The 15,351-nt window shown below is 36.9% G+C and overlaps 1 non-coding gene across 1 annotated transcript; it reads left to right on the forward strand.

Moving 5' to 3' along the window:
- Positions 1–5,831: 5,831 nt before the first annotated feature.
- LOC141635284 (small nucleolar RNA R71) lies at positions 5,832–5,940 on the forward strand. Its single transcript, XR_012539983.1, has one exon. It is a non-coding gene; the product is annotated as a small nucleolar RNA R71 (small nucleolar RNA).
- The last annotated feature ends 9,411 nt before the right edge of the window (positions 5,941–15,351 follow it).

The raw sequence follows: 15,351 nt of genomic DNA on the forward strand, positions 1-15,351 counted from the left end.
TGACTCGACTGCCCTTCAAACATGTGTTCCTTACCTTTTGACATTGTTGTTACCTGCAAAAGAATCTCCATTAGCAACAAAAATCCCTTAACATTGTCGAATTACGAAAATCCGAACAAAATCAGAATTTGAAATCCAAATTAGGGTTCGAAATTTGGGGAAAACGGCTTTAAACACATCCTTGTTGCTAATTAGGTTCGAAAATCAGAGGGGAAGGGTAGAACAAGCAATTAAAGCACAAAATGGCAAGAAAACAATCCCCAAAATCGATTTCCCCAAATTGATTTTTCCGTCTCAAAGGCACAATACTCGAAAATTTCGCATGAAACCGCAGTAAAAATCGAAAATAGAGCATGGAAAAAGGATTAGAGACATACCTTGAAGAAACTTGACGATGAAAGCAAGAAAAATCGAAAATAAGATGGGATTGCAGGTGAAAATCGCTAAAAGGGGGATGGAATTAAGGTTTGTTCTTGAGTTTCTGATTTAGAGGGAGTGTAAGAGTGAATGAATGAAAAAAGAAAGAAAACTCCCTTAATAGGTTGCATTCTGAACCCGCGCTATGGTCGATCGACCATCTGACCCGGTCGATCGACCAGTCTTCCATTTACACAGCTTCTGGACTTCCTGTGGTGGTCGATCGACTATATGACCCAGTCGATCGACCACTCCCCTATACACAGTAGCTTCTGCTTTCTCCACCTCAGTCGATCGACTAAATCTCTTAGTCGATCGACTGCCAACGCTGGCAATTAAACTTTAACTCGTCAAAAATTCATTTTGCCATCAAAAATTCCCGTCTTTCTCTCACAAACATCCAGTAAACCACCTATGCACTTTGCATAAAATAAATTCCTGCAAAAATTATCAAAGGCGCTCATATTTTCCAAACCAAGAAATTGCAAATTAAAAGAAATTAAAAAAAAAACAGAAAACTCAAAATGCAAATTGAAAGAAATAACGAAATAAAATTCCTAATTACAATTAATTACAACCCGAGTTGCCTCCCGGTTAGCGCTGGTTTAAGAGGTCCCGCACGACCTTTTTACCTCACTTTGCATCATCCGATAACGGGTCGAAGTACAATACCTCGACTTTCCCAACATATGCATCTGATCCGTGATAATGCTTCACATATTGGCCATTAACCTTGAACCTTTCTCCAGTAGAGGTCTCCAATTCAACTGATCCGAACTTTGTGACCGCTGTGACCGTGTAAGGGCCAGTCCACCTGGATTTCAGCTTACCAGGAAATAGACGGATACGAGCGTTAAAAAGAAGTACCTTATCGCCAATATTGAATTCGCGCTTGATGATTCTCTTGTCGTGCCAGCGCTTTGTTTTCTCTTTGTAGATCCTTGCATTGTCATAGGCCAGTAGCCTAAATTCCTCTAGCTCATTCAGATGTGTCATGCGTTTCTCACGAGAGAGGTTAGGATCCAAATTCAAGTCACATATAGCCCACCAAGACTTACGCTCTAACTCAACAGGCAAATGACATGTCTTACCATAAATCAATCGGTATGGTGACATCCCGATTGGCGTCTTAAACGCAGTTCTATAAGCCCATAAGACATCATCTAACTTAAGACTCCAATCTTTCCGTGATTTAGAAACAACTTTAGCTAAGACTTCTTTCAATTCTCTGTTAGAAACCTCAACCTGACCACTAGTTTGGGGATGATACCCCAAACCTCTACGATGTTAGACACCGAATTTAGTCAATAAAGCACTAAGTTGTTTCTCTTTAAAATGCAATCCCCCATCGCTAATGACAACCCGAGGGACACCAAAACGAGGGAAAATAATCTTTTTAAACAGTTTAATCACGGCTTTTGCATCGCAATGGGTAGTAGCAATAGCTTCCACCCATTTGGATACATAATCTACAGCTACGAGGATATATTTATTACCTTGACTGATTGGAAAAGGTCCTTGATAATCAATGCCCCAGACATCGAAAATCTCAACCTCAAGAATGCCTACCTGTGGCATCTCATGTCTCTTGGAAATATTCCCCAATCTTTGACAAGCATCGCACTCAGCAACAAAATTGCGACAATCTGCATGCAAAGTTGGCCAATAGAAACCAGATTGGAGTACCTTAGCCACAGTCCGGGATGGACCATGGTGACCACCATAAGCAGAAGAGTGGCAAGCTTCTAGGATATCCTTCACCTCCCATTGAGGCATGCATCTCCGGATGAGACCGTCTACGCATTCCTTGAAAACATAAGGATCATCCCAAAAATATTGTCTAGCATCATAAGCAAACCGCTTCGTCTGCTGCCATGAAAGCTCGGGTGGTATCCTACCTGTCACAGCAAAGTTAGCAAAATCAGCAAACCACGGAGGTGGATAAGACCCTGAAGTAGTAATAGCTAACAAACTCTCATCAGAAAAGGAATCATTAATAGGTAACGAATCCTCCCTTTCTGTCAGCTGCAGACGAGATAAGTGGTCAGCCACCACATTCTCAGCTCCTTTCTTGTCTTTGATCTCCAAATCAAACTCCTGTAAAAGGAGTATCCACCTCAAAAGCCTCGGCTTCGCGTCTTTCTTAACAAAGAGAGTCTTCAACGCTGCATGGTCAGTATAAACAATAACCTTAGAACCTAACAAATAAGACCGAAATTTGTCTAAGGCAAAAACTACGGCTAGAAGCTCCTTCTCAGTGGTAAAATAATTAATTTGAGCATCATCCAGAGTTCGGCTCGCATAATATATGGCATTCAAAGCTTTATTCTTCCGCTATCCCAAAACTGCATCGACCGCATAATCGCTGGCATCATACATGATCTCAAATGGGAGGTCCCAATCAGGCGGCTGAATGATTGGCGCAGAAACTAGAGCCTCCTTTAACCTGTTAAAAGCGGTAAGGCACTCATCAGTAAATTCAAAGACAGCATCCTTAAGGAGCAAATGTGTAAGTGGTTTAGCAATTTTTGAAAAATCCTTAATGAAACGCCGGTAAAACCCAGCGTGACCAAGGAAACTCCTCACTCTTTTAACATTCACGGGAGGAGGTAATTGCTCAATCACCTGCACCTTTGCCTTATCAACATGTATACCTTTATTAGAAATCAGATGCCCTAACACAACTCCCTCAGTGACCATAAACTGACACTTTTCCCAGTTTAAAACAAGATTAACATCTATACAACGCTGCATGACTTTATCAAGATTAGCTAAACAACGATCAAAGTCATTACCATAAACTGAGAAATCATCCATGAATACCTCCATAATATTCTCTATATAATCAGAAAAAATCCCCATCATGCACCCTCGAAAGGTAGCGGGGGCATTACACGATCGAAAGGCATTCTACGATATGCAAAAAAACACCCTGTGGGAGGTAAAAGTGGTCTTACTACGATCGTCCGGATGAATAGGGATCTGAAAGAACCCTGAATATCCGTCTAGAAAACAGAAAAATTTGTTAGAGGCCAGTCTTTCAGTCATTTGGTCAACAAAAGGGAGGGGGACATGGTCTTTCTTGGTGGCGGCATTTAACTGTCTATAATCAATGCACATCCGCCACCCCGTCACTACTCGAGTTGGTATTAATTCATTTTTCTCATTTTTAACCACGGTAGTCCCTCCTTTCTTCGGGACTACCTGAACTGAGCTAACCCACTTGGAGTTGCCAACTGTATAAATAATACCTGCATCGAGTAGTTTCATCACCTCAGCCATAACAACTTCCTGCATCTTTGGGTTCAACTTGCGTTGACCCTGTCTGTAAGGCTTGTGGTCGTCCTCCAGCTCTATCCTGTGCATACAAACATCAGGGATGATGCCCTTAATGTCATCCAAAGAGTAACCCAAAGCCTTCCTGTTTTTCTTAAGTACACACATCAAAGCATACCATTTGGTCATCATTAAGCTTAGAGCTAACAATAGCCGGGCCTTGCTCCGTATCATCTAGAAAAACATACTTAAGATTAGGAGGAAGTGGCTTACGCCCGGCACTTTTACCTCTACAGCATAGACAGAATCAGCTTCAATGGTGTAGCAAGTGTTTACCAAGTTCTCGTTGGCTAGGCTCAAGAGCATCTCATCTTCTTCCTATGTGAGCTCATAACTCTCCATTGAGGCTACCAAAGCATCCGGCTCCTCAAAGCATTCTCCTTTGTAGTACCGCACACTCATCCGAACCGGTTAGATCGGCTAAGGGATCCTTGGCTAAGGATTCCCTCCAATTATAACTAACAGCCACATCAACAATATCAAAGGAATAACACGTATCATCGTCGGCGAGTTGCCTTGTGAGCAAGATCGAACTCAATGGTGGCATCCCCTACCTCTATGGTGATGGTTCCGCGTTTGACATCTATTACAAACCCAGTTGTATGTAAAAACGGTCTACCTAAAATTATAGGTATCGACATTTTGTCCTCGCAATGTCCAAAACAACGAAATCGACAGGGAATAAAAAACTTACCCACTCGAACGGGTACATCCTCTAGAACTCCTATAGGTCTCTGAGTCGATCTATTTGCCATTTGAACGGTAATATCAGTCACCTTAAGTCTACCAATATTTAACCTTTCGCAAACAGAATACGACATGACACTGACACTGGCCCCTAAGTCACAAAGGTCCTTTCCAATTTCGTGGTTACCTATAGTGCAAGGAATTAAAAAACTACCCGGGTCCTTTAATTTAGGTGGTACATTAATTTGCGAAAGAGCATTACATTCTTCCACAAAAGCAACATTACCATCACCACGAAAGTTTCTCTTACGATTTAAAATGTCTTTCATAAATTTAGCGTAAGAGGGTACCTGGGTAATTAAATCGGTGAAAGGAACCGTTACCTCGAGATTCGGACCATCTCCGTAAACTTACCAAACTTACGCTCCAGCTTAGTAGCCTTCAAACGCTCCAGGATACGGGACGGCAACACCGGCCGTAGGATCGTAACCTTCGGCTTCCGTAGGTTTAAAACCCCTCATCAAATCATCAATGAGTGAAGAATCAAGCAAACTAGTTGACGGATTTGCATCCTCAGATCGGGATCTCGGTCGATCGATCGATATGAGTGGTCGATCGACCAACCCCGGGCGTGAAAGCAGTTCTGTTGATTTGATTTCGTCGGGTGACTTTCGATCGACCGACAATGTTGGTCGATCGACTTTCAGATTTGGTGTGAATAGTTTCGATCAGAAACTATTTTATCTCGACGGTCGATCGATCGACCGACAATGTTGGTCGATCGACCGGAAAATCTTGAAATCGCGATTGAGCTCGTTTTTGCACCAAAAATTAAACTAGCCTCTTCATCATTTTCCGAGTCTCCTCTTTGCTTGTCGGAACCTTCATAAGAGAGGCCACTTCTGAGATTAATGGCATTAATCGTTTCCATTGGCCCTTCACATTTGTTTGAAGAATTTGCGACTTGCTTAGCCTCTATATTTTCCAACTGCTTCACAAAATTCTTTGAGGACTCAATCCCGGCTGCTTCCATATTCGCCACTTGAATCAAAAGAGTTTGGACCGTTTCTCTCAACTCCGCGGTCTCATCTGAATTATGGACAGGAATTTCAACTTTTTTCTTGGAAGCTTCGGAGGCCTCGAGCCTCTCAAGACGGGCAGTAATAGAAGTAATGAGTGTCACGACGGTACTCATTTCGTCACTTTGCTTCCGTGAATTCCCACGTGAACTCCCAAACTCAGCTCTATGGACCGCCATCTCCTCAATAGTGTTCCAACCTCTATTCTGACCGGTATTGTTTTGAAACCTACCATTCGCAGCTGCGTCCAGGATAACCTTGTAATCATCATATAAATCATTGTAGAATAAGTTGCAAAGATACCACTGCTGGAAGCCATGGTGAGGGACAACTCGGACCAAACTTTTGAAACGTCCCCATGCTTCACAAAAATCCTCATCAACTCCTTGCTGGAAACTTGTGATTTTGTTTCTCAAGGCGTCAGTCTTTGAAAGTGGGAAGTACTTCTTGTAGAAGGCTAATGCTAGAGATGTCCAATCCGTGACTCCAGCTGCTACCCTATCAAGGTAGCGGTACCAATCTCGCGCCGAATCTTTCAAGGAGTATAAGAACATCAACCCCTTTACTTCATCCCGAGTCACCCCGGTGGTATAGGTATGGGCAATGATGAGTCCGTGAAAAATTCCATATGCTTCAAGGGATCCTCATCTGGTAGACCAGCAAACTGATTTCGCTCCAATAAATCGATATAAGAGGAGCGAAATTCGAAGTTACCCGTAGTAGGGGTAGGTAACTGGTGCCCCTTTGGAAGATGGTGTTCCTTTGGCTGAAGATTATCATATATCGTAGCCATATTCACAGAACTGAGAGTACTCAAGCCTTCCTCCCAAAAACCTGTCTTCTAACTGTGCGAAAGCAAAACTAGAAGTAAAGGTAAGCGACGGCCTCAAGGAACCAAGGTTCCTTGAGACAAGAAAAATAAACTAAAAATAAAGCAAACAGAATTACACCGTCTCCCCGGCAACGGCGCCAAAATTTGATACCGTCGTTTTGTATCAAAATTAAATTTATAATTCCAAACTAAAACTATAGCTAGTGATAGCAAGGGTCGAACCACAGAGAGACAAGATCAATTCTATTTGCTTATTTCAGGTCTACAACAAGAACAATTAAGGGGGAGGGGGTGAATTTGGTTGATTCTAATGACTAATCGCTTAAATAAGAATTTCAAGATAAAAGGAAGATCGGGAAATTCGGTTCACCATGGCAATGGTCGGGCAATAAGGTAGCGTAAATCCTATAATACGGTCTCGGGGGTATAAGCAAGCCTTTCGATCTATGCTCAAATTAACCTTGCGGTCTTCTAATTCCCCGAAATTTCTCAAAGCTTTCGCTCAAAGGAAATTCCAATCTAATGATAATTCTAATTACTAATCTTTCAATCTAGTAAAAAGGCTTATCAAAAGACAACAAGATCGATACGGAAGAATTCATGCTAACAAACAATCCTAATTTATGCCATGGCTCACCTCGTTCCCAATCAAAACAATTAGCTACGCATGACTAAAACTAAAACAATTGCTAAATTGATAACAAAGAACAAGATTGACATGATTGAATTTGAATAAAAGGCAAAAGACAAGAGATGAATTGCTGGAATTAAATCGGTAAAACAAGAATTGAAATAACAAGAATTAAAAGAAGAGGAAAATTGCATAAAACTTACTAATTGAAAAGATGAACAACGTAATCGAATTCGAGGTTTTCCGTTCCCAAAACTAGATCTAAAAACTGAGTTCTTCAATAATGAAAAACATAACCTAATAATTGCTGCGTTCTACTGATAAAAAGATACCAAAAGTTAATTACAAGTTGGGCTTTTAAAAGTCTTAAACGAAAAATCAATATCAGCACGCAGACTGGTCGATCGACCGGTCAGCATGGTCGATCGACTGGTCTCCTCAGAACAGTAGCGTCTGCTGTACTTCAATGGTCGATCGACTAGTCAGCATGGTCGATCGACTGGACTGAGCTGTGCAAGGGTTTCTTTCCCTCTTCAAATCAACTCTTCACCCCAATGCACGCGTCCCAAGGTGGATGAATCCGGACTCCCTTCTTCAAAGCTTCCCTGAAGTTGCCTCCGGAGGACGGTTTAGGCTTGAATTAGCTCACTTCCATTCATTCCTACAATAAATCATATAAAATGCAAAGTAAACCGTTTCGGGAGAAATAGTGGCCTTAAGCCAACAATTATGCATGAAAATACGTGCCAAAACTGTAAATAAAGTGTATAGACTATGCACGTATCAATATCAATTAAAAAACTAAGGCCATACTAAGTAAAATTACATAATTCAAAAATTATATAAAATAAAAAATATGACAATTATAAATAAAATGCAGCATTATGATATGTATGAACATGCTTAATTTTATGCCAATTCGCCTTGAAAGAGCCAATATCGTATATTTCATCGGTTTTTATGGAGTTGCGTGATTATAAACTTGTTAAAATCACAAAGTGTCTCATAAATTTATATTTATGTTCAAGTTAATTACCCTAACCATCTTAGGAATCAAAACTTAGTTTTCACTAATATTTTGACAATAACTCAACTTGATAACTTAATATTGTTCATTATGGACCAAGAATTACAATATAATGCTATAAACTTCAAATTAAATTATAAAAATTCCAAATAATTTCAAAATTTGAAATTAAAACTCATGAACATTATTGAAAAATACCATGACACTCATAATGTTCAAAACTTAGGTTAAAAACTTCGAAAATTTTTCGAGAAAGACATCGTTGCGATTTATCGGTTTTAACAACCAAGACCATTAAAATATGAGAAATATAATTTTAATCAACTTTTCACTTTTAGATCTGAAATATGGGATAAAATGCAACATATGATGTTTTTCTATAATAATGAAATATGTTTTAGCATTATAGACTAATTTAAGTCACTATTTATTGAATTTTTACTCAAAAATTCATAAATCATGCATAAGAAATACAATACGTGTAAGACTTTTATACACACTGAGTAAAAATACATATGACAACATATAAAAATTCCATGACCATATTTGTAATTGATCTCATATTAACCTAATAAACCCTTTAAATTGAATTTATGCTTATAAAATCCATATTTCATGCAAAATAACTTAGTTATTCATGAGATTTAACATGCCATCAGTAGATAATATATGTGAAAACATATCCAAAAACCACTGAAAAATTAGAAGCTCAACTATTTTTCGTCCAAAAATGACATTTTTCTTATAAAAATCACATTTTAATGCCAATAATATATAAAATGAACAATAAAAATCCATAAATCGTCTCATATGACCTAAAATCTATTTAGGACCAGAAACTTTTAACATGCAAAATGATTTCATGATTTATCTACATAAATCCTAAATAACAAGTTTTATTTGTTAACAAATTAACTCGGAAAAACTATCCCGATTCTGCATGCAACAACCGTGTTGCTCTGATACCACTTGTAAGAAATCATATTTTACATATCACATATTTTGGTTTAAAATTTTAGTCATAAAAACTTAAGGATCTTATGCATGCAAAATAAAATACAAAAGTGAAGGAAAACCGGTTCCTTACGTTGGATATTTCGGCTATTAGGGCACTAGTAAGGTCTCCTACCTTACTTAGTTCTTGAGGTTTTCCAAATGGATGAACAAGATTCAATATAGAATCTCTCCTCAAGGATTGTACCAAGAAAACCTCCTTAATACAAATATTAATTTAATTACTAGAATTAATATTTGTTCCCTTAAAATTATTACTAATATTATAAGTATACTACCTCTAGTATTTTGGAATAATATTAGTGATTTAGTGAGAGTTTTAATTATTTTGTTCAACAACAAAATTAGAGAGAAGAACTAATTCAAGTGAATGAATAAGGTTGGAATAAATTAGTATAGTGTAAAAATGCACTACTTGAGTGTGAAGGGGAGGAGGCCACCGGTTTTTGGGTGGGTAGGGTGCCCAATAAATTTTTTTGTTGTTCTTCACAAGAGACTAGCCATAATAGTCTATAATTAGTAGGTAATAATGATGTTACCCACTAATTAAAATAATCAAGGCACAAAACTCCTTCCTTCTTCCATTTACACGGTCCATATGGTTAATATGGATCCCATTTTAACTTTGTCAATTTGTTAATTTGTATTGTGTGACATATTGGACATGTTACTAGACATGTTGGTTAAATAATGCATTTTTAACAAATTAAAAATCATTATATATAAATAAAATAAATCACATACAAAATTAACTAGTAATTCACAATACCATTACTTAAAATGGGTCATATAATTATAAATCACAACTACTTGTATTTATAATAATTAATTCATTCTTATTTCAATTATTTCATAAACTATAAATAAACCTTAAGTAATAAAACAATTTAATTTCTTAGAACGAATCTTATTTAATCAAATTACAATAAGATACGTATTATAACTCACAAAATCATTTGTTCAATTTTAAGGAATTAATTAACTTGTATCATCATACAATTAATTAATTAGTCAATTAAGAATGTTTCCCTAGAGGTATGACCTTAAGGGATCAACTGATCACCACCGTCACACGACAGTAATGTCAAACTCTAGTCAGCCTATCATTACCGATTAATGTGGATCAGTTGACAATAAAATGTTAGATTCCCTTATGTATTCTTAATATGAGATTTAAACATGTGATCGCATTATTGTCGAGGACACATACTCCAACAAGTCGACACTATAGGGTGGCAAGTCGCGGACTTGTTTAGCTTTATTATTATCAAGTTTATAATCCTTCCTATTATTAGTTAAATAAGAGGATTGCTTGTGCTAAAAAAATGTTGCGAACATTTGTTATTTTTCCATCCATCTTGTAAAGGTAATTCGGTTTGAATTGTCCTAAACATTCCACATGTGAGGGGATTTTTGTGGGAAGGGAAAAAGACTTTTTTTTTTGTTTTTTTCGTTGTGAGGAAAGGGGATTCGTTTTTTGAAGTTTGTATGGGTTGTTGTTTTTGTGTGTGGGGATGGTTGTATCCTTCTTGTGTAAGAAAAGACTGCCTACGTATCCACCTGAAGATGTAAAATCAAACCATGCTAGTAGTTCAAGTGTTTTGTTTAAGTTGGGGTGTGCATTCTTGTTTGGGTGTTGTGGTTCTGTCCTTCTTACGTAAGAAAGGACTGTCTACGTATCCACCTGAAGAGGAAATATCAAACCATGCTCGTACTTCATATGTCTTGTTTGAGTGCAAATAGATGGTGCCTTTGACAAATCAAAGGCTGATGGAAATGACTCTCATGATGCCAATGAACTCGGATGTTCACATTGATCTTGTGTAAGGGGCGAGGGTACGTATTAGGAAGCTCGTTTATTTGAACACCTAATACCGCCCACCTCAATAGCGGCCTCTACTAATGATCATGGAAGTTGTCTATACTCGATATGTTGTCAATTGTATGCATACAATACACCAAACATGGATTAAACCTAGCATGTGAAATTAGACTATATCGGTGGACAAACAATTTAACAATTAATCGGGTCGAAGTTGGAATTTAGCTTTGTTACATGTGAATTGCCAAGTAAATAAATCATACAAGATGAATAAATTGCAATAAATGAGTTACAACGGAATTACAATGGATAAACGAATTTACGTCACGAGTACGCTTAAAAAAAAGGGATTTGAACAGAAAAGAAAAAAATAAAAGAATTAGAAGATTATAAAACACGTCAAATTACTAGTGATAATAAGGATAATAACCGATTAAATCTTAATTAGAAGGCTTACGTCAAAACAAAACGAGTTCAGAGGCACAAACCACCTCAGAACAGGCGCAACATCTGTTGCGTCCCTTAGAAGAGGCGCATCAGTTTATGCGACTATTCTTGAGTTGGGTTCTGACTGTGAAAGTCAGACTCGTTAATTTTTATCGTTGGTTGTTTGATTAGTATGGATTATTGATATATAACAAGAGTGAAGGTTTTTTAGTCAAATTATATGCATCGTAACCGTCGTAAAGTAATAAAAATGAATTAAAACGAAGTATTGCAAGGTAGTTATTATTTACGATGTCGGAAACAGGTTTATATACAAACTTGAAATTAGAGATGAAAATTATAAGATAGAGAATTGAAGAAGGAACAGAATTAAAATCGTACATCCGCAAATATCGATTATAAGGGATTTAGTTCGGAATTATTGAAAAGTGTTATTGAAAATAAATTATAAACTGAAAATATAAGAATTTTGAAAGAAATAAGAAAATTAAACGGAAGATGAAAGAAAGAAAAAAAAAGAACCGATATCCGAGGAGGAAGAAGAAGATCAGCAACAGAAAATCAGCCTCTGGAAGAGGCGCATCAAATGTTGCGATCCTTCCAGAAGGCGCATCTGCTGATGCGTTTCTTCTGGGACGTCTTTCACTACTGTTTTGAAAAATAGGTTTGAAAGAAGGGCTTTGAAAACGGTTTTAGGCGTACTCGTGATATAAACTCGTAAATTAATTGATGAAAAATAAAATACATTAAATAAAATTGGGATTTACACCCTCGGAATTACATGTTTGACGAAGCGAGATTAACTAAGTTGTCATATTGGTGATTGATCGACTCGATGTTATATGAAAGTGCCCTCTAAAGAGGATTTAGAACAAGTTGATTAAGTTGATTAAAGTGTAGTGGTCAAATTAGTCAGTCATGCAAACGTGACTGGTACTCAGAATGATCTGAGCTTATGTGGTCGCAAGGAACAAGCACGTAGGCGTCGAAAAGCAAGAGCGCGATCTTACAATTCAAAGGGAGAAGAGACGAGCGGATACTCGCGTGAAAAATATGTGAGGCGAAGGCCTCTATTTATACTAATCACACGGAGTAATTATGGTAAAAGTACGAATAGGAAAGAAATCCAGAGGGAATCTGGAAACTGGAGAAAAAGCAGCCCAGGAAGAGGCTGAGTACCTACTGCGTTTTCTCTTGGGCAGTTTCCTCCTCAGCAAGAAAGATTTCCGCGGTTGATTTTAGGAGTTAGGGAATATGTAGGCTTCCTTATTCCGCAAGGTAGATATTTTCATCATAATAGATAAAATTTAAGAATATTTGTAATACCACGGTTTTCTGATGCCCTGCTACTCAGCCGAATAGGGCTAACTCGGTCGAGTAGTGTGTCGTGTGTTTTCTGGTCAGGCTGTTGTCCAGGAACACTCGGCCGAGTAAGGGGTATTCGGTCGAGTACTCTTGGTACTCGACCGAGTATCCGGTTTGAAGGGAATTATTTCCGCGGTTTGATTAAGGTTGATTAAAGTTATAAATCATGTTTTACAGTTTTACTTTTCATTTTTACCAAAACCTAAATCACTTCGAAGTTCTTTCATCATCCCTAATCACTCCCAAGACCTTTGATCGTTCGTGAGTAAAAAAGGTAGACTAGACGGTTGGAAAAAGGTACACCCATAGAAAATATACGGAGTAAAAATACCTGTTGCATTAATGGAAGCATCCCAAGGCGGGAAAATATAGGGCTTGGGTCCATCCTTAACGAGTTTATAACGACTCGAAAGGACTCTTCCAATATATTTTTCTTAGGATTTAATGGTGTAAATTTATAACTTTCTCAAAATGTCTTTTTACGTAAACATAAACATTATATGACATTCACTTTAATCATCTCTACAAATCAAAATATTTCAATAAATATAATGAAAATTATACACAACTTGAAGCATTTTTCGCAATGAACGTAATTATTTACATTTTAGAATTTTTTTCAAAATATTTTTTTTAATAAATTTAGAATCAAATAACTGTAATTTTTAATGTAATTTTTTAATAAAATTTATCAAACTATAATTAATATTTTCCTGAGATTTATACAGCATTTATTATGTTTATATTTAATGTTCAGCTGTAATTAATATTGTATTTAAAGCAGGGTTGACACGTGGCGCATCCACAATACTTCAACCCAGTTTTATATATATATATATATACATATATATATATATATACATATATACATATATATACATATATATATATATATACATATATACATATATATACATATATACATATATATACATATATATATATATATATACATATATATATATATATACATATATATATATATATATGAGTAGTTATATATTGTGTGATTGTGTGTGTTAGTTATGTATAATGTCTTAGTCGTGTAAAAAATCATATTTTACATATCACATATTTTAGTTTAAAGTTTTAGTCATAAAAACTTAAGGATCTTATGCATGCAAAATAAAATACAAGAGTGAAGGAAAACCGGTTCCTTACATTGGATATTTCGGCTATTAGGGCACTAGTAAGGTCTCCTATCTTACTTAGTTCTTGAGCTTTTCCAAATGGATGAACAAGATTCAATATAGAATCTCTCCTCAAGGATTGTACCAAGAAAACCTCCTTAATACAAATATTATATTAATTACTAGAATTAATATTTGTTCCCTTAAAATTATTACTAATATTATAAGTATTCTACCTCTAGTATTTTGGAATAATATTAGTGATTTAGTGAGTGTTTTAATTATTTTTTCAACAACAAAACTAGAGAGAAGAACTAATTCAAGTGAATTAATAATGTTGGAATAAATTAGTATAGTGTAAAAATGCACTACTTGAGTGTGAAGGGGAGGAAGTCACCGGTTTTTGGGTGGGTAGGGTGCTCAATAAATTGTATAGTTGCTCTTCACAAGAGACTAGCCATAATAGTCTATAATTAGTAGGTAATGATGATGTTACCCACTAATTAAAATAATCAAGGCACAAAACTCCTTCCTTCTTCAATTTACACGGTCCATATGGTTAATATGGATCCCATTTTAACTTTGTCAATTTGTTAATTTGTATTGTGTGACATAAGATACGTATTTCCATTTAATTACTTAGAACGAATGTTATTTAATCAAATTACAATAAGATACGTATTATAACTCACAAAATCATTTGTTCAATTTTAAGGAATTAATTAACTTGTATCATCATACAATTAATTAATTAGTCAAATAAGAATGTTTCCCTAGAGGTATGACCTTAAGGGATCAACTGATCACCACCGTCACACGACAGTAATGTCAAACTCTAGTCAGCTAATCATTACCGATTAATGTGGATCAGTTGACAATAAAATGCTACATTCCCTTATGTATTCTTAATATGAGATTTAAACATGTGATCGCATTATTGTCGAGGACACATACTCCAACAATCTCCCACTTGTCCGTGACAAGTGTGCGTCACCAATTCTCTTGTCCTATTGCTATCTCCCACTCAATGCAAGGTGTCTTACAGGTCGTACTTGCATTTGATCATATCGTGAGTGGTTTTCTCGATCCGGAGAATAACTGTCTGACTGGAATTTATCTACCATAGATATCTTCCGAGCGTGGCCACGCATTTCCAGTTCATTGCTCCTCGAGTGGCCTTGAGATATTTGATAACCCTGACGGGGATGGACAATTTCTATTGTACTCTTCACTTCGATTAGTGTAACACCCCGACCCAAACCGGGTCGGGAGCGGTTACTTATGATAGCTCACCAGGCTGTGTACATGGCCCACGGATCAACACGGGTCCTTTATAGCGCATTTTGTCGTCACTCATGCGTATCCCGGGAACCTTCCCAGGAGGTCACCCATCCTGAGACTACTCTCAGCCAAGCATGCTTAACTGTGGAGTTCTTTTGCATGGATGACCATAAAAGAAAGTGCACTTTGTTGATATGGGTAGTACTTTCAATCCCTTTAAGCACTAGTCATTTAAGCATATCAATGGACCTCTTCAATTTTCGTGGGGTGTTACAATTAGCCA

This window comes from Silene latifolia, chromosome Y, assembly GCF_048544455.1.
Source record: "Silene latifolia isolate original U9 population chromosome Y, ASM4854445v1, whole genome shotgun sequence".
Classification (NCBI taxonomy): domain Eukaryota; kingdom Viridiplantae; phylum Streptophyta; class Magnoliopsida; order Caryophyllales; family Caryophyllaceae; genus Silene; species Silene latifolia.